The sequence below is a fragment of the Rhinatrema bivittatum genome, chromosome 2 (assembly GCF_901001135.1).
Source record: "Rhinatrema bivittatum chromosome 2, aRhiBiv1.1, whole genome shotgun sequence".
Classification (NCBI taxonomy): domain Eukaryota; kingdom Metazoa; phylum Chordata; class Amphibia; order Gymnophiona; family Rhinatrematidae; genus Rhinatrema; species Rhinatrema bivittatum.
In genome coordinates this window covers 591,755,452-591,775,945 of record NC_042616.1, presented here as the reverse complement: position 1 = coordinate 591,775,945, position 20,494 = coordinate 591,755,452, and positions in this window count along the sequence as shown.

The window sequence follows — 20,494 nt, the reverse complement described above, 5'->3', positions numbered from 1 at the left end:
TAATAGGGATAGGGCACTGTAAGAGATGACTAAATCGAGTTAGTGCGCACTAACTCGAGGTAGTGCGCACTAACACGATTTAACGATTTTTAACGATAAATCGTTAGAATTTCTATTGTATCGTGTTCTATAACGATTTAAGACGATATAAACATTATCGGACGATAATTTTAATCGTTGAAAAACGATTCACATCCCTAGTCCATGCATGAGCAGCTGGACCAGCTGGAAAGGAGGCATGTGGGATACCTCTGACACACACGGGCAGAGCTAGTGCACCCCAGGAGGGTTATCAAAAGAAAGATCCAGATCCTGCGAGATCAGACAGCCACAAACACGCAGAATGTTACGACACTGGCTGCAGCAGTCAAAAGCATGACAAATGTGCTGACACAGATCCTGCAAAGGATTCCTGAGCTGCCATCCAAGTCTTCCCCAGCATCACTGGAGTCTACACCCCGCAGCAGTCCCTGGGTTGAGAGACGCCCGATGGGTAGGCCCCCAAAAGAGATTGCACCTCCCCAAGTGGTAAGCCATGAAGTGGCAAGGGGTCATAAAGGATCAAAGGATGTGGCATCGAATGGAAAATAAGAAGAGTTAAACCAACATTCCTGGGCAGGCTTCTCTATAGAGTTCCTCTGCCAGCTAGATGAAAGAAGCCTGCTGGGCCTGTCCTCACTATAGAATTCCTGTGTCGGCTAAATGGAAGAAGACTGTTGGGCCTATCCTCACTACAGAGCTCCTGGGCCTGTTAGATAGAAGATGCCAGCCTCACCTCAGAGTTCCTGTGCCAGCACACAGAAGGGCTGTCAGCCATTGTGGTCATGCAGCCTAACTCTAAAGCCTTTCTCAATGTCCTGCCCATATTCCTTGATGCGGCCTACAACACATCCCTCACCAAATCACACACCGACACACTTATCTTTTTAGTGTGGACTACCTGCAGCACTTTGTGCACCTACACATGGCAATGCGTATGTTCCTGGAATGTTTGCCATCAAACAGCATTGATGTATGTGATAGCTTGTCCATAACTGCTAATCAGGCATTGTTAGTCTTTCCTCGGCAATGATTATGTATACCTGGCCACATAAAACATATCTGTCAGAGGCATATATACCTACTTTGACAGAAGTACTGACATGGGCCCCTCAAGACCTTAGGTGGCACTAATGTGTTTTTGGCAAGAGAACAGCACAGAATGGCCATTAGCCATCATGCCAACCACATGAGACCTTTGGGAGCACAAGGTCTATACATTCAGCACTGTATGCCTTGTATTATGGAGGCAGCTTGTAGGCTCATGAAGTCATCAGCTGACAACAGTTTCTCTAGCCTTAACACTTTACACAAAGCAGATCATTGAGAATATAGGAGTTCACCTGCCCTGCTCACCACTAACTGTAAAAGTGACTTACACCACATGAGGGACAGTGTAGAGGATAGCAGCTCATCTTGATTCCCCACAAGTCGTGACAGGCATGTGGATGACCAAGGGCCGCAACCATTAAACCATGGAAACTTGTGGAGTGGCATTGTAAAGGAACTATTTGTAAGCTGTTTGGTGCAGGAGTGCTCAGACTATGTGCTTTAATGGTGGTAACAAATCGCACCAGGACTTTAAGAGATACAATCTATTGCTCAAAGCAAAATACTCTGTATATTTTTGTGGGAACATACATACATACATACATACTGCTGCACCTTATGACTATCATGGAGCCATAACATTCAAGGGTCTTACTGCACTCAGACATCTCAATATCTCTGTAAGGCTAGCTGAGATGGTTGATTTATTTATTTATTTATTTATTTTATTTATTTAAAATCTCTTTTATACCGATAGCCGTTTGCACATCGTATCGGTTTACATTAAAACAATAACATTAGGGCAGGGCCCTTACAAATAACAGTCGAAACAAGCAACAAATGAACAGTATAGGGAAGAGTGAGTTAACAATTTGATATGTAATAGGACTAGGGACTAAATAAATAAAAAGGGTATTGTATGTAAATTCATTAACAGGAACTATAAGTAATGCTACGAGGCATAACAGAGTAAGACAACTATAATACACGAAAATACAATGTACGAGGGTCAACGTTCTTGATGCATTCTTAATCATAATCGATGGAGGCAGTAACAGGTCAAATACTCAATTTCTACTCGGTTGCTGCTAGGTATTTTAAGGGGGGGGAGGGGAAAGGGGATACGCTTGTCGGAACAACCAAGTTTTAAGTTTTTTTTTTTAATTTGGGAGTGGAGGTCTCAATACGTATATCTGGAGGGAGAGAATTCCATAAAGAGGGGCCAGCAAGGGAAAATGCTCTGTTCATAGTGGAGGAGAGTTTGATGGATTTGATTGACTGAGTACAGAGGGTTCCTTGGAGGGCTGTGCGAGTAGGTCTATTGGAGGTGCGGGGGAGGAGAAGTGGGTTGATCCAGTTGAGATTTGCATTAAGAAGACTTTTATGGATGAGAGAGAGTGCTTTGTAAAGTATTCGTGACGGTATTGGGAGCCAATGTAGCTCGATAAGCGTGGGCGTAATGTGGTCCCTTTTTTTAGAGTTTGCTAGAATGCATGCAGCAGCGTTTTGCAATAGTTGTAATGGTTTGGTGTGCGTTGAGGGGATACCAAGGAGGAGGGCGTTACAGTAGTCTATTTTGGAAAGGATAATAGACTGAAGCACTGTACGAAAATCGGAAAAGTGTAGCAATGGTCTGAGTTTCTTTATTGTTTGTAGCTTAAAATAGCAGTCCTTTATGATAGAGTTAATAAATGGTTTGAAGGTGAGATGGTTATCAATGAGGACACCTAGGTTACGAGTGTGTGAGGAGAAAGAAGTACATGCATATGAGAGGGGGATAGCTGGAAGAGGCTGTTTATTAGAGATGATTAGGAGTTCAGTTTTGTTAGGATTAAGAGCCAGGTGCATGTCTGTGAGGAGTTGGTTAATGGAGGAAAGGCAGGATTCCCAGTTTTGCAGAGCAGTTTGGAGAGAGTCAGAAAAGGGGAAGATAATTTGCACATCGTCTGCATAAATGAAGTGCTTGATATGAAGGTTGGTGAGAAGGGTGGTAAGGGGAAGCATGTAAATATTAAAGAGGATAGAGGAGAGAGAGGAGCCCTGGGGAACAACCTGAGGGAGACTGATAGGTTCAGATTCATTATTGTCAACTAGGACAGTGAAAGAGCGATTTTGCAGATAGGATTGTATCCAGGATAGTGCGTTTCCGGAGATCCCAATACTTCTGAGTATGTTGAGAAGGATAGAGTGGTTTACAGTGTCAAACGCAGCGGAGATGTCTAGCATGGCAATCAGATAGGAGGATCCGGAGTCGGTTCCTCTGATAAGTGTGTCGGAAAGAGAGAGTAGTAGGGTTTCAGTATTGAGATGCTTCCTGAAACCATGTTGGGTTGGTGGGAGAATGCTGTTTTGCTCAAGGTGAAGGGAGAGGCGAGAGTTGACTAGTTTTTCAAGAATTTTAGCTAGGAACGGAAGGTTGGAAACAGGTCTGTAGTTAGACAAAGTGGTAGGATCAAGACTGGGTTTTTTGAGTAGGGGTTTCACTACTACTTGTTTGAGAAAGTTAGGGACTGTGCCTTGCTCTAAAGAGCAGTTGAAGATGTTGGCTAGTGGTTTGGCGATTACTTTGGGTATGGATAGTAGAAGTTTAGTGGGGATAGTTTCAGATGGGTGTGAGGAAGGTTTCATCTTTCTTAGGATATTCTCTATTTCCAGGGAGGAAGAAGAGTCAAAAGAGGAAAGGGTAGCTGAGGCGTTGACGATAGGATGAATCACATTGTTTTTATTGAGAGAAAAATGTGCCGTGAGGGAGGTAACTTTATCTCTAAAGAATTGCGCTAACTCATTACAGCGATTTTTGGATGTAGTAGATAGTGGTTGTGTGTGAGCGGGAGTAGTAAGGTCAGCAACCATAGAGAAAAGGGCCTTGGGGTTATATTGTAGACCGTGTATTTTTCAGGCATAGTATTCACGTTTAGTGTGGTGGATGGCGTTTCTGTATTCATGCATATGTTGGTAATAGTTGGTTTTGGCTGCTGGGGAGTGGTGCTTACGCCAGCACCTTTCAGCGGCTCTAAGCTGAGTTTTAAGAGTTCTGAGGTCAGGTGTGTACCATGGTTTCCTATTTCTACGATTCAGGTTGAAGGTTTTTGTTGTTGGTGGGCAGAGTTTGTTGGCAATGTACAGGGTAAGGTTGACCCAGGAGGAGAAGGCATTATCTGGCGAAGAGAGGTCAATTTGATTGTCTTTTTAGAGCATGCTTGAGTGATGGTGTCTAGAGTACAAGTTTTGCAGTATTTGAAGGATATAGGCTGCAAAGGCAGGGTGGGGGAGGTTTGTGGCAGAGAGAGGTTAGTAAGAATCAAGGAGTGATCAGACCACGGTACTGGTTAGGCATGTTGGGGGATTGATTATGCTGATGGGAGAGTTTATGAAAATCAGATCTAGGGTGTGGCCAGCTTTGTGTGTAGGGGAGTGAACAATTTGAAAGAAACCCATGGCTTCAAGGGAGGAGATGAATGCTTCACAAGCTGCTGATTGTGGGCAGGCATCCACGTGTAAATTAAAGTCACCAAGGAGAATCGTGGGTAAGTCACTGGAAAGGGAGTTAGCAAGGAATTCAATGAGGGGGGATGGGTCTTTCTCTAGTAGACCCGGTGGGGTGTAAATGAGACAAATTTGCAGCGAATTAGATTTAAAGAAGCCAATTTCATACTGTTTGGGGAGCTCACATTTCTGGGATAGAAGTTGGAGCTCCTTTTTTACAGCCAAAAGTAAGCCACCGCCTCTCTTCTTTTTGCGTGGGATTGAAAACACGTCATAGTTGTCTAAGGGTAGCTGGTTGATAAGGGGAGTATCATGTTGTTTAAACCAGGTTTCAGTGACAGCACAGATTTCTGGTTTGGAATCAGTTAGAATGTCATGTAAGAGATGTGTTTTCTTCTGCAGGGATTGTGCGTTGAGCAGTATAATGGAGATGAGTGAAAGACTGATGGCTTGATTGCGAGTGAAACTAGGGAGGCAGGAGGTTCAAACACACCTAACCGGTGGCTTCTATGACATAAACCTTTTCTCAGGAGAGAAGTGTGCACTTTTAGAGTCATTATAAATCATAACACTCTTAGTCATTATAACTCATAACGGACTGACAAACACATCCCCACCACAGACGGACCAACTTGACGCTAGGATAACTGATAATACAAACACATAAAACTCTGTTGTTTTACTCTATGCCATATTATGCCCCCTTTGATTATTTATCAGATCTTGCTGTTGTATATATGATCATATCATGCTGTAATATAAGTTAAACCATTATATGTAACACAAAGCGTATAGATATTCCAGTTTACTTTCATGTTTTATCTGTTTGACCACTACAAATGTAATATGTTGTTTCAAATGTAAATCGGAATGAAGGCAGCTAGCTAAATTTCGGTATATAAAAATGTACAAATAAATAAATTATAAACTATACAGTGATGGTGACATCTCCAAGCTCATAGGAAAATACAAGTGAATGCAGGACACCATCTGATTTCCAATCCTGCCTTCATAGAGCCATACGTGCATCCTGGTGTAGGTTCACCAAGAAGCTAACCGAACCTACATGGCATCACAACAGCCAAGGCCCTCGCCTTTTGCACATTATCATTTACAAATTGCATAGGTAGGTGAAGTAGGTGAAGTACGATGCACGTGTGTCGGGGTACATGCAACCACCAAGAGGTATGCTAGCTTGGAAGGACCTGTGCGCATTATGGGAATGGCACCAGGTAGCACATGTTCTTTACCCATGGCGGCAAGGGAAGGCATGCTACTAGAGCACTCTGATGTCAGCAAAAGGGTTGCCAACTAGTTCCAATTTTCAGGAGAGGTAAATCCTGTTCTGGTTTGGAACACATTACATCAGGTATTTCACCCAATTTCCCTATAGCTTTTCCAAGCAAAAGGCCTGATTGCCTATAAAGGAATAGTGTGCGGCCTGATTGCCTATAAAGGAATAGTGTGCGGCTCTCAGGTACCTGGTGGCCACCACGTCAAAGATGCACATTCAAATATCACAGACCACTTGCATATTGATGAAGTGGAAGAGCTTTTTGTTTCAGTATATCTCCTCCCTGTCACAGGGTTGAATGATGGCCATGTGAGTGCAGTTGATAGCTCCCCAAATACTTGGAAAATTTGCAAAGGCATAAAAGCTAGAGATGTGAATCGGGTGCCAAAATTGATTCCGGTTTCGGGATCGTGGACCCGCAGGAAATTCCATTTCTCGTGGGTCCAGACAGTTTTTGTTTTCGACTGTCCTGAGTTGAAAAAAAACAAAACACCCCGACCCTTTAAATGTAATTATTTAGAATCCCCCACCCTCCCGACCCCCCAAAAAACTTTCCTAAAGTACCTGGTAGTCCAGTGGGGGTCTCAGGAGTGATCTCCCACTCTCCGGCTATAATGTGGTCGGCTGCACACTATCAACCCCCTGCCCCTTTTATTTATTTATTTAGGCAATTCTATATACCGACATTCATACTGATTTCATGACGGTTTACAATAAATATTTTTTTTTGTTTTGTGAGTAATCATTCCATTATATTATATTGTATTATATTATATAGATTATAGCAGAATGATGAATCCTGGGGCAAGTTATTAGTTCATTCTTAAAAACTTTTGCCTCTTCTATCATTCGCAACTACCATGGCAGGGTGCTCCATAAAAGGCCAGCAACAGATATAGCCCTCCCATGTACTTCTCCCAAGTGTCCTTGCTGAATCCTGGGGATAGAAAATAAACCTTGATCTGAAGATCTTAAGCAATCTTGGGTTGTATATACATGTAAACTTGTGTCTAACCCCCCCCCCCCCCAAAAAAAAAAAAACAAAAAACAAAAAAACACAAAAAATAGACCTTATAAATAATCTTATATATTATCCAGATAGCACTCTCGTTGCAAAATTTTGTAATAGTTGTAAGGGTCTAATAGTTTTTGCAGGGACTCCCAGGAGTAAGGAGATGCAGTCATCAATTCCTGAAAAAAAAAGTGTTTTAAAACTAACTGAAAATCATTAGGTTCTAAAAATGGTTTAAGGCATATCAAAACTCTCAGTTTATAGTAACCAAATTTCACAAATTTTTGAATGTGTGCCTTAATGTTTAACTTTCCATTGAGGAATACACCCAAATTACAGGCAACCTGAACAATTGGAATTACCTGCCATTGAAACTCGAACTTTGGAAAATCAAAATTAAATGACATGATTTAACTAGAACAACTGCCAGAGGGGTATCCAAGGCTCCCCGGGCCAACAATGACTAGCCAGTCTGAGTTCTGTCTTCCTTACATGCCTGGTCCAAAGGGGAAGGCAGTCCTGACCATATAGGGAAAGGGTGAGCTGGCTCCTTGGGTCCAGGTCCTGCTGGTTGGTTGTTGAGGGGCTAGATCTTCACTGATAGATCCCTCATTGCTAGATGGGGGTGGGGGGGGGGGAGCATCATGCTCTTCCTCAGCATTGACAGCTGCCAAGGTGGGGTCAGGGGCTGAGTCATCATCGCTGGCTGGTTCCTCCTCCTCCTCAGCTGGCTTCTCCTCCTCAGCCAGCTCCGATGTTGTCGTCTGTGAAGAAAACAGCAATTTTGGGTCATATCATATGCTCACATTCTGCTGGGTATGATGTACAATTAGAAGGCTTCCTTTTCTGGGAGAGGAAAGGAAAGTGCTCATAACTATAGGTCAATGATATGTGTGATGACTCATCCATATAATGATCCATTGACATATTGAAGAATATTTTCAGTGAGATATTATTTGATGGAGCATTGTATGTTCAATATACTCTGGGTTAGAACTATGGCAGGGTTTGACACAATGGGCTGTGGTATACAATAGCAAGGCATCTAGGGCCATGAGACTATATATAATTGTATAGGATAGGGGCCTTATATGTAGAAATTGTTGAACAAAATACATGTAGATGAGGGTGGAAACACCCTAAAGGGTAACCAACTCAGCCTGAGGGTACCTTCCAATTAAACCTTCATGTCAGTGTTGCTTGTAACCTAAATAAATTTCTGTATTTAAGTATATGTGAATGAGAGTTTGTTGAAGCTGTAGGCAGAGACAGGCTTATGCAGAGCAGTAGGCTAATAATTCTTTATTTTTTAATATTATTTTATATACTGATATTCTGTAATCAATCATACTGGTTCAAAATTTCTATATAAAATAACTATACAATATAACAGTGTGGCTGTTGATGGAAACAGGACATTGACAGACTTTGTGAACATCTCCCTGATGGCCATAAAATGAATTTATCTCCAGCCCCATCCCACCTAGCTCACAGCCGGTTCAACCACCTCTGGTGCAGCTTCCAGGCTTTCTTCTTGAGGTCCCCAATCTATAGGGAGAAACAGGATGACAAAATTGAATGTGCACTGTAGCCGTTACTTTGACCTCCATGCTAACATATAACAATGTATTCAGTTGGCATGCCTTGCACAAAAATGGTATTGAATGCGAGAAGATTGGCATTGGGCATCCCAGTTTGGGCACAATCTTACATGCAAGGCCATTTTGGCCACACTCCTTCCAGAATGCAAATCATACATTCTCACAAATAGCTCCTGTTCTATGGAATAAGCTCCCATTAGATAGACATATAATAACAGATTACAAGAGTTTTAGGAAAAGTTTGAAACATTTTCTTTTTTTGTTTTAATACTGTTTTATTTATTTGTGTGAATGATGTTGTAAACCGCTTTGGACACAAGTGTGGTAAGATTGCAGTATAGAAAAATGTGTAAATAAATAAATAAGTGATGTCGGAAATGAATAGCATAGCTCTTTGCATTCTATTAATGCACATACAAATGGTGTACAGCCACCTGGCCTTAAAGCTGACCACAACAGAGAGCTTCCATGAAGGACCATGATATCCTTGCTCATGGGTAAGCAAGCTTTGCAGTGCAGCCAGTTGAAATATCCTTTCCATAGAGGAGACAGCTTTGTGGCATAAAAGAACAATTCAACAAACCATAATCTATGCCTTCTAAAAGGAAGCAATATGATTCCAGTGCTATAGGTACCACCATGGAATGTTTGAAATGTCTCAGAGGAAGTTGTATCTGTCTGATCATTGCCCCAGTATTATACTTGTGACTATGGGTTTCAGTCATTCTTTGTTAACCTTGCCAGCTATTTCAGTTATATTATATTACATTGGTAACTAATGTAAATTCATACTATTAATGGAATGTACAACTGCTACAGTATCATACATACCTATTGACTCTTGCCCTATTTGTAGGCTATTTTGGGACCACCCTAGTGACTCCCCCATGTACCTCTTACCTACTCTCCCCCCACACCCCCCATTGGTTCATTTATTGATTGATTGATTGATTTATGTGTTTTATATACTATCATTCCATGTGAAAATCACTAGTTCATAAGGGTGTACAGGTTTGATATTCATAAATAAATAATGAGAATAGAGGTAGACGTATGTATAGGTAGTAAACTAGGGGAATATTTAGAGACAAAGGGGCCAATGCAATGTTGGGCATTCCACTTAGGGCAGCGGTAAGCTCACAGTTGGATGTACATTTTTTGAGAGCAAAAGGAATGCCAATGCAATACCTGGATTAGTGCATCCATAACACACATGCAAATTCTATGCATAGGGAATAGCACCAATGACATGCAAATCTTATTTAAATGCTGCAATTATCTACTACTTCCTGATGCAGTAATGCGTGCTGAAATTTATTGTGTCCTTAGTGAGTTTTTTTTTATATTCAAAATTCTGCGCCTGCCTTACACTGGCGTTATTGCGCTGGAGCTAGTGGTAGCTGGTGGTTCCTGAGGGTTTCCTGAAGGTTTCCTGCTGTTTCAATGGAAACTGTTTATTTCCTTGTCTTGCTGATCTTCTTCTTGCGTCTGCATGCAAGAACTAGGGCAGCCACATGGGTGATAGCAAATAACTCTGCCAACGACAGAAGACCAGAGGACCATGCGGCAGCAGTGCAGCCACTGGTTAGCAAATGACTTTAATCCTTTTAAATCTTTATTAAAAACTTGTCAATTGGACATCCAATTCCAGGGCCATCACAAGACACCTTGGACGTTGATGTCGATAATGTCGACACCTAAAAGTTGAATGTCTATTAATTTGGCATACATTATTAGAACAATGGATGCCAAAGACCTAAGCCCCTAGGCCTCAGGCGTCTTTAAATTACAAGGGCCTTTTTAGGAACCATTTCGTTCTGGGTCTGTTTGCAACATGTTCTTTTGTTTCCTGCCTGGCACACAGCTGTGATAAGCTGAGGATGTGGTTGGTCTAACTGTTAGAAAAACACCTGATGGACCCTTGGTCTGACCCAGTGTGGAATGTCTTATGTTCCTTATGTTATTGTGTTTTCAGGTGCAGCCTAGAGCCATCCGTAGACCCTGCAGATAGTGTGTTATTCAGCCACGCACAAGTCTCCTAGGGCTACCTGAGTCTGAAGTGGTGCAAAGATACTGACTTAGTTCAAGAGCAATTGAGACCTTGTCCGAGGACCTGTGCAATGATATTGATCCCATCACCTCTATGCACCTTGCTTTTTTTCAGTACAGGAAGTTTCCAGAATACAGTAGGACTGGTTTGCGGGATGAATCTGTCCTCAGTCTTGCGGCACTTTGGACACATCTTGAGGGCTATGATGAAATGTATGCGACAGTATATTTATTTCCCAGTGGACCCAGGGCAACTGCAGGAGATCCGGCGTGGATTTTTTGACATAACTGGGATGCACCCTTTCAAAGGGAGAAATGATTAGTGACCTCCCATGCATGCCCTTGTGACCCTCCATACACACCTTAACCTTACCCTCACTACCCACATTTTACTTACACCTCATAGGTAGGAGGCTCCTTTGTTGAAGACATGGCGCACAAAGCTTTATCCTCTTAAGGTTTCTATGGACCCCAGCAACGGAGAAGAGGACCCACTCATACTCCACCACAAAGGATGCCAGGCAGAAGATAAACCTGGCTGGTAGCGGCATTTTTACACTCCACACCCTTAAAGAATCCAAAGCGCCACACTCTCAGAAGCATTTGCATGCTCATGCATGTGAATGTGCATGGTACATGCAAACATGTGCATACACTGCCAAACCATGCACAAATATATGCACATCTGCATGAGCAATCAGCAAGTTAAAGTTCTGGGTATTTTGTATCATGTGCATGCATGATACATAATACATGTGATTGTGCACATGCGCTCATATACATGTGTTTATGGGAGTGCGTATTTGAAGATTATCCTCCCTGTTTGTGTCCTTGTTACTGAATCTCCTTAGAGCTATGGCTGCAGGGTGCGCATGGATCTTTGAAAGTTATTCTCCCTGTTTGTGACCTTATTACTTAATCTCCCTAGAGCTATGGCTAGATGTAAACCCCCCCCCCCCCCCCCCATTTTGGACCAGATTTATTAAGACTTGTTTGTTTCATTGTGTGTCTAAGGGAAAAATGCTTAATATGTGTGACTTATGGTAAGTTATTTTGTGCGAGGAACTTGTAATCATATATTTTACTTTTCAGAGTGCTGTATGTCTTGTCAGGGTTCTACAGTAAAGACTTGTATAGGCAGTGCATGAGATAATGAGGAAGATAAGGAAAAGGGAGCAGAGCAAAAAGGGAGGGGGAGAGGGGGATGGGTAGGGAGCGAGAAAACAAAAGTCAGATTAAACCTTTACCTTGAATTTTGATGAATGTATCTTGAAGGGAATGCTCCTTTAACACTCAGTACATTAAAAACCAATGCAACAGCCATATCTGAGTTCTTTTGAAAAGAATATTAGCACATATCCAGTTGATAAATACTTTAGAATTCCATTTAATTGAAATGCTGATGCAATGTGCTTATTACTGTTAAATGTTGCAACACAAGTCATTTTTTTAGTACCCTCTCTGTACTAACAAAACACTGTAATCCTTTCTTGCTTGGTATGACTGTCTTTCAGTGACACCTACTGGGAAAAATGAACGTCATCAACTACTGATTCCCCTGAGGTTCAGAAAATCAGCTGTGCATACTGAAGACCACATAACTAGTGAAAGATATCACATTTTATCCCTAGTTGGAAAATTAATGCCATTCCTGATCTCCTTGACCTCCTTGATTAGAGAATAATTTGGCAGCATGGCAATCAAGGTAAGCAATAGGTTGAAGATCGAATAGCTGCAGTATGGAGTCTTTATTATGAGAAGCAGGTAATATGATTTAGAAATGTGATAATAAGCAACTGTAATCTAGTTCAGGTATTGAACATTGAAATTATATATGTACATTAATATATATATTTTAATAAATGTGGAAACCTAAATGAAAAGTATAATATTCCTTTCAATGATATTTCTTAACCATGTTTGTTAAAAAACATCCCTACCTTATACCAGTGAAAAGATTAGGAAAGTGATATTTTACAATAAATGCAACTAAAATCATTTGCTCTTTTTCAGTCACAAAAACTGTCACATCAAAAAAGTGTGAACATAAATATTGAGCTATATTCATGATTCTCAGTTAACAAGCCTTTTTTTGAGTTTTACAATAGTATGGGGCTGATATTCAAAAGAACTAGGTGCCTAACACTAAGGACACACACAATTTCAGCATGCATTACTGCATCAGGAAGTAGTAGATAATTGTGGCATTTAAATAAGATATACATGTTCTCCAATGCCTGTGTTAGTACTTTTGAGAGAGAGAGAGAGAGAGAGAGAGAGAAGGAGAGAGAGAGAGAACCTAGCCATGATGCCATAACCCTAGATAGGTATTTATATCTCTATGGGAGGCCCACCTAGTAACTCGAGGTGAGGTTTAGGTATTAGTGTAGGGGGTTAGGGGCCACTTTGACATTCAATGTGAGATGTATGCACAGAACAGTGCTCTCTTGTGAAGATTTGAATACTCTCGGAGTGAGGAAACCCACCCAAAGATGAGATTTGTACAGTGTTCTCTCAACCTAGCTTGATGTTACTCAGGTAGAGAGTCCATCAAGCTAGGTTGAGAGAACACTGCACAAATCTCATCTTTGGGTGGGTTTCCTCTCTCCGAGGGTCATCAAATCTTCACAAGAGAGCACTGTTCTGTTCGTACGACACATTGAATGTCAAATTGGCCCCTAACCCCCTACACTAATACCTAAACCTCACCTCGCGTTACTAGGTGGGCCTCCCATAGAGATATACCTATCTAGGGTTAGGGCATTATGGCTAGTCTATCTCTCTCTCTCTCTCTCAGTAAACATGGTCCCCCCAGTGGTTGTATATAGGAAATACCACATTCTGGCTTATCTCAAAGTGCAAAAAAGATATTATTGCAATAAACTGCCTATTACCATAAAACACACCCCTATTTATATTGCATGCAGTATTTAGTGCATTTTGATAAATCCAGGCCTTAGGGACTCATTTACTAAGCTGCAATAAGAGATTAACATATGAAAAGCAATGTTTATCGCATGTAAAACACTGCTTCTCTTAGCCACTCAACCTCTTCAGGTATGCCTCTTTCTAACATATCATTTGCTAGTGCCTGGACATACCCTGATAGCTTTTACCAACACATAATAAGAGGCTAGATTATGTTGGAACAGACAACCAGGACACCTGACACTCACAGATATTTCCTCCATTTGTCATTCAGTCTAGTTGAGACTTGTGAAAGGGCTTTTTTTTGTGGCTGGGCCAATTTTGTGGCATTCCTTACCAGAATCCCTGCATCTCATTACTTGCACTAAAACATTCAAGAAATTGCTCAAGACATTTTTATTTCAGAAGACATTTACTTAGGTATGTGCATTTGCTATTTTGATATGGAAAGTAATGCTAGGGTATGAATTAGGTTGTCATGTATATTATATATACTTTATGAATGTTTTTATACTGTTTGCTGCCTAGAGCTTTGGATGTAGGCAGCATATAAATTCATTATTAAATAAATGTATGTATTTTATTAATATTAATTGTATTAATTAATATTAATATTAATTGTATTTTTCCTAGTTCACTAAGTTATCTGTTACATGTAAGGGCCCCGCCCAAAAGTTTTGTTTTTTGTGAACCGATGCGATGTGCGAACGGATATCGGTATAAAAGAGATGTTAAATAAATAAATAAAATAAATGTACAATTATTCATTTCCTATTCTCTCGCTACTTTCAGAATGGTTCTAGGCAATTGGTCCTAAACAATATGTATTTTTGTACATTTATAAGATAATGAATTAATAAAGTATGTACCAGCTATGTTCTCACAATATTCCTGCTTGTACTCCTTGATATCTCCGCAGCCTTCGATACAGTCAACCATACCATATTATTAAACCAGCTATCCGACATAGGAATCTCAGGATCTGTCTTCAGATGGTTCGACTCATTCCTCAGTAATCGAGGTTATAAAGTTAAAATCAATAACATGGAATCTCCTCACACTAACTCCCCACATGGAGTCCCCCAGGGCTCCTCTTTATCTCCCACCCTTTTTAATATATATCTCCTCCCTCTTTGCCATCTCCTCTCGTCGCTAAATTTGAAATTCTACGTATACGCAGACAATGTCCAAGTTTTGATTCCTATAACAGGCTCCTTGGACTCAGCAATCAAGTCATGGGAATCTCACCTTCAAACTATTAACCATCACCTTACCAGCCTCAACCTAGTGTTAAATACTGCTAAGACTGAACTCCTGCTTATCACCCCTGAAAATAGTCTACACTTACAACAATTGCACACTACCTCCCACATCACTCATGCTAGAGATCTCGGAGTTATAATTGACAATCATCAGAGCTTAAAGAAGTTTATAAATTATACTATAAAGGAATGCTTCTACAAGTTACAGGTGCTCAAAAAACTCAAGCCTCTCCTATATCACCATGACTTCAGGACTGAACTTCAAGCAATCCTGTTCTCTAAGGTCAATTATTGTAACTCGATCCTGCAAGGTCTACCAGCTGTTACATTAAAACCTCTGCAACTGCTCCAAAACGCAGCTGCGAGGATTTTGACCAACACTAAGCGCAGAGATCACATCACGCCTATACTAAAAGACCTACATTGGCTTCCAGTTCATTTTAGAATTATTCACAAATCTCTCACCATCATCCATAAAAACATTCACCACCAGACTCCCCTAGACCTACTACACCCTCTCAAATTACACTCTTCAGCTAGACCTTTGAGAGATGCCTATAAGGGATCCCTTCATGTTCCCTCAATCAAAATGGTACAAAGATTAACAATCAGGGACCGGGCTTTTTCAACAGCAGGCCCCACCATTTGGAATACACTACCCCCAGACCTCCGACAGGAAACCTGCCTCATAAATTTTAAAAAGAAACTGAAGACTTGGCTTTTCGGTAGAGCCTTTCCTGTCTCCTAGACTATATTCTACTAAGATATTATCCAATCAGCTGTGCTTCAATAACTAGCAGAATGTCATATAATCATGTTATAATGCTAGAGTTATTCTCCTGAGGATGGCTCCAAGCCCCTTCTCTCTGTTATATCTCTCTACTTTGATTATCTTTCTCTTCATTTCCAATTCCAAGTTACTCACCCTTGTTATAATGTAACTTTTTACCTTCTGCTCCCAATCTGTCTCCTCTTTTGAGGTTTGACTAGTTATTGTTAATGTACTATCGTTCTATGTAAACCGAGTTGATTTGATCTGTATCAAAAAATCGGTATATAAAAACCCTAAATAAATAAATAAATAAAATATCATTATCGCTTACATTGATAAATGTTAGATTGACACTACTGTACTTTATATAGACTGATCAAAAGATCTCCTTGCAAAATGTTTGACTCTTTCTTCATCCCTGGATCTTATTTTTTAATTTGGCTCACTTTTATTCTAATGTTACTGTATTGGCCCAAATATAAGATTGTCTCAAACATAGGATGATCTCTGTAAAGAAGGTAAGCTTCCATTTATCTGTCATTGCCTAGATCAGAGTTTGTCAACCGCTGGTCTGTGGACCAGCACTGGACACTGGAAGCATTTCTGCTGGCCTGCAGAGTGACAGTGATTGCAGGAGGAGGAGGAGGAGGATGAAGCTAGACCTGTCCTGCAGCTCCACACACTACACTGCAACAGAGACTTTTCCTAAACTTCTCACCTGCCCTGCCCTGCAGAGCTATAGTATTTTTCCTGTTGCAGCCAGCCTGAGTCCTGATGTCTGGGAGGGGAACAGTTGCAGTGAATGTTAATGAGTTGACCTGAGACTGTCTGCTCTGCTTTCAGGCCTCTTCTCCCCTGCAGAAGCCAGGATGCTATGGGGCCACTGCTGGGCCTGAGAACAGAGCAGACCCTGGCTCAGTCTCATGCAGGCTTGTTTTCATTTAGCTTCAGTTGCTCACCTCCCAGAGATTGGGCCTCGAGATTGACCCTCAACTGGGAAAAAAAAAGTCAATGTGGGGAGAGGTTATCAATTGCAGGAGTGTTGCTGGCTGGCAGGGAAAAGGACGTAAGAGGGAAGGATTTCTTCCTTGTTTTTAGTCTGAGCTGGAGGCTGATTGTATAGGAGAGAAAGAGGGATGGATTTTTTGTTCAATGACTGTGACTGAGAAGGAGAGGGAGGCATTGTTTTTTATCTTTTCTGAAGACAATACTGTTGACTGGATGGGAAAGGGAAAGAATGAGAGCTTTTTTTTTTATTAAAAGCAACTTTTTTTTTTTAAGCAAACAATTTTTTTAACTGTCTAGTTAACTTCTAAAAATGAAACAGACCAGCTGCAGAGCTGATCCATGAAATTAAAGATTGGGTGGGGGAGGGAGTATATCCTCCCTCATTCACTTTATTTTATTGCAACCAGTCCATATAATTTAAGGAAGGCAATAAGCTGATCCCTGGCATTGAAAAGGTTGAGAAACACTGGCCTAGGTGATAGAAAAAAAAATCTGAGCCCATTAGAGACTAGATTTCCTCATACGTCTTATGATTCATAGGAATGTATGGGGCAGGTAAAGCTCACACCAGTTATATTACACATTGTTTTACTTTGTTATTTAGCATATGAAAATCATTCATAATCCAAATGCCTTAAAATATCCTGTGCCAAATTAATCCCAGGTTGCACTTTATGGATATATTGTAATCTAAATACCCAGTATAAGAGAATACTAGCTGGTTTTATGCATGCTTTCAAGGTACACATAAATGTCTGGGTTGTTTCTTTAAAGCAGTCCTAATTGGCTGGTCTCAGAGCCATTAACACAAAGGGAGTCCAGTTACATCCATGGCTTAGGCAGCAGACAGATTCATGAGAACATGAACATAAAAACATTAGAAAGCAACATATGCCATACTGGGTCAGACAAAAAGTCCATCAAGCACAGTATCCATCCTGTTTCCAACAGTGACCAATCCATGTCACAAGTAGCTGCAAGTACCCAAACATTAAATAGATCCCATGCTACTAATGCTGGCAACAACAGTGGCTATTCTCTGTTGATTAATAGTTTATGGACTTCTCCTCCAAGAACTTATTCAAACCTTTTTAAAACCTAGCTAAGAGAGAATTTGTAAAGAAGTTGGATGTGGAGGCATATATGTTGCGCTCGGGGGTGGACCCTTGTCCTGTGGTAGTACAGGAACTGTCCACAGGGGGCGGAGCACAGAAGGAGACAGAGGCAGTGTAGAGCTTCACCACTGGAAGCCTGAGGTCCCCCTGGGAGAAGCCCATAGGGACCCGGGCCACTTGGACAGATGGGCCTCGCAGGGTCTCCTGGGAGAGTGTAAGTCTGGCAAGCCCACAGATGCTAGAGGAGCGCTATCGGGTTCGAGGCTAGAAACAGGTTGGAGGAGAGTGAACCAGAATAGAGATGGCAATGACAAGGCTAGGGACAGCATCAGAATCAAGCAAGGTCAGGCAAGCAAGGTCAGAGTCCAGCAGTCAGTCCGAGGAATGGTCAATGGAGCAAGGGTCAAGATCTAGAGGTCAGGTAAGGTCGAAGAGCAAGCTGAGGTCTTTGGCAAGTGGCAGGCAGGCAGGTCAGGAACAAGCTGAGGTCTTGGACAGGCGGCAGGCAGGCAGGCAGGTGAGGAACAAGCTGAGGTCTTTAGCAAAAGGACAGTCTGAGGTAAGACCGGGGAGACAAACAACGAATACTGGAACAAGCAGGGCTAGGAAGCAGGAACAAGTAGGAATGGAACTGGAACAGAAGGATCCTGGAACGAGACTAGGAACAAGCAAGCAGGAACACAAGCAAGGGCAATCTCAGGAACAAACCGACCCTATTGCCAAGGCAAGGAAGTGAGGCCAGGAACTTCCTTTTAACATGAGTTCAATCAGGGTGTGTCGCGGAACTAGGCCCCGCCTGGAACCTACATCAGGGCGGCTGGTCCACTCGTGCATGTGTAGGGGCATGGCTAGCTGCTGCGACGCCGAGGCCTGGCATGCAGCCGAAGGCCTGGCAACCACTGCTGCAGGACGCTGGGGCCTAGCTGGACTTGCAAGGTCCGAGAGGGAGACAGGACCAGGACCCACTGTGGAACCCCGAAGGTGAGCAGTCCCATGCGTGGGACAACTGCAGGTGGGGTGCGTAATAAAATACTCTTAATACAAACTTTTTAAATATATCTGAAGCAGGAAGCCTATGAGTGAGACAATTGGACTGTTATATGATTGAGTGATTGAAGGTGCAGTTAGGGAAGAAGAGGCCATCGTGGAAAGACTAAATGAATTCTTTGCTTTTGTGTTTACTGAAGAGGTTATTGGGGAGATATCCATTCCAGAAATGGTTTTCAAGGGTGACTATTCAGATGAACTGATCTAAATTTCTTTGAACCTGGATGATGTAGTAGTCCAGAGTGACAAACTAATGAGTAGCAAATCATGTGGACATGATGGAATAAATCACAGGGTTCTGAAAGAACTCAAACATGAAATTTCAGACCTATTACAAGTAATTTGTAACCTATCATAAAAATCATCTATTCTGCCTGAAGACTGGAAGGTAGGCAATGTAACCCCAATATATAAAATGGGCTCCAGGGGTGATCTGGGAAACTATAGACCGGTGAGCCTGACTTCAGTGCCGGGAAAAATCATGGAAACTATTATAAAGAATAAAATCACAGAACATATAGATAAACATGATTTAATGGGACACAGCCAGCATGGATTTACCCAAGGAAAGCCTTGCCTCACAAATCTGCTACATATTTTTGATGAATATGTATGTTGACAAAAGTGAACCAGTAGATGCGGTGTATTTTGATTTTCAGAAGGTGTTTGACAAAGTCACTCTTAAAGCGCTTCTAAGAAAACTAAAAAGTCATGGGATAGAAGGTGATATCCTTTTGTGGATTACAAGTTGTTTAAAAGAAACAGAGAGTAGAATTAAATGGTTAGTTTTCACAGTGGAAAAAGTTAAACAGTGGAGTGCCTCAAGGATCTGTACTTGGACCGGTGGTTTTTAATATATTTATAAATGATCTGGAAATAGGTATGAGGAGATAAGTCATTAAGGCCTAGATTTTCTAAGCTACCACAGCTTCCTGAATCGCACGGTAACGGGGGGCGGAGGGGGGCAGGCCTGCAAAAGCAGGCAGCGTTCACACCTCCATGGTGCAATCGCTGCCGGCTTTTGCACCCGATAGCACCATCATAAAATGTGGTGCTATTGGGCGCGCTAGTGACAGCAAAAAGAGCCCTTACCTTTTCGCTATCAGAAGTTGGGGAGGAGTCCATTCTGACTCCTCCCCTTCCGGTGTGGACTCCGCCCCGACTCCGCCCCGATTAAGTGATTGCATGCAAAAACTCCCTTTTCGCATGTGATCACTTTGGAAAATGACCCCCTAAATTTGCAGATGACACAAAAGTATTCAAAGTAGTTAAATCACAAACAGATTGTGATAAATTGCAAGAAGATCTTGCGAGACTGGAAGATTGAGTGTTCAAATAAAAATATAAGAACATAAGAAATGCCATACTGGTTTAGACCAAGGGTCCATCAAGCCCAGTATCCTGTTTCCAACAGTGGCCAATCCAAGACACGAGTATCTGGCAAGCTCCCAAACATTAGATAGATCACAAGCTACTATTGCTTATTAATTACTGTCATAGCAGTTTATGGATTTATCCTCTAAGAACTTATCCAAACCTTTTTTAAACCCAGTTACACTAACTGCTGAACCACATCCTCTGGCAATTAATTCCAGAGATTTACTATGCACTGGCAGATGAAATATAATAAATGCAAGGTGATGCATATAGGGAAAAGTAACCCATGCTGTAAATAAACAATGTTAGGTTCCATTTTAGAAGTTACCACTCAGGAAAAAGATTTGGGTGTGATAGTTGATATTACATTTAAATCGTCAGCTCCGTGTACTGTGGTGGTCAAAAAAGCAAACAGAATGTTAGGATTTATTAGGAATGGATTGCAAATAAAACG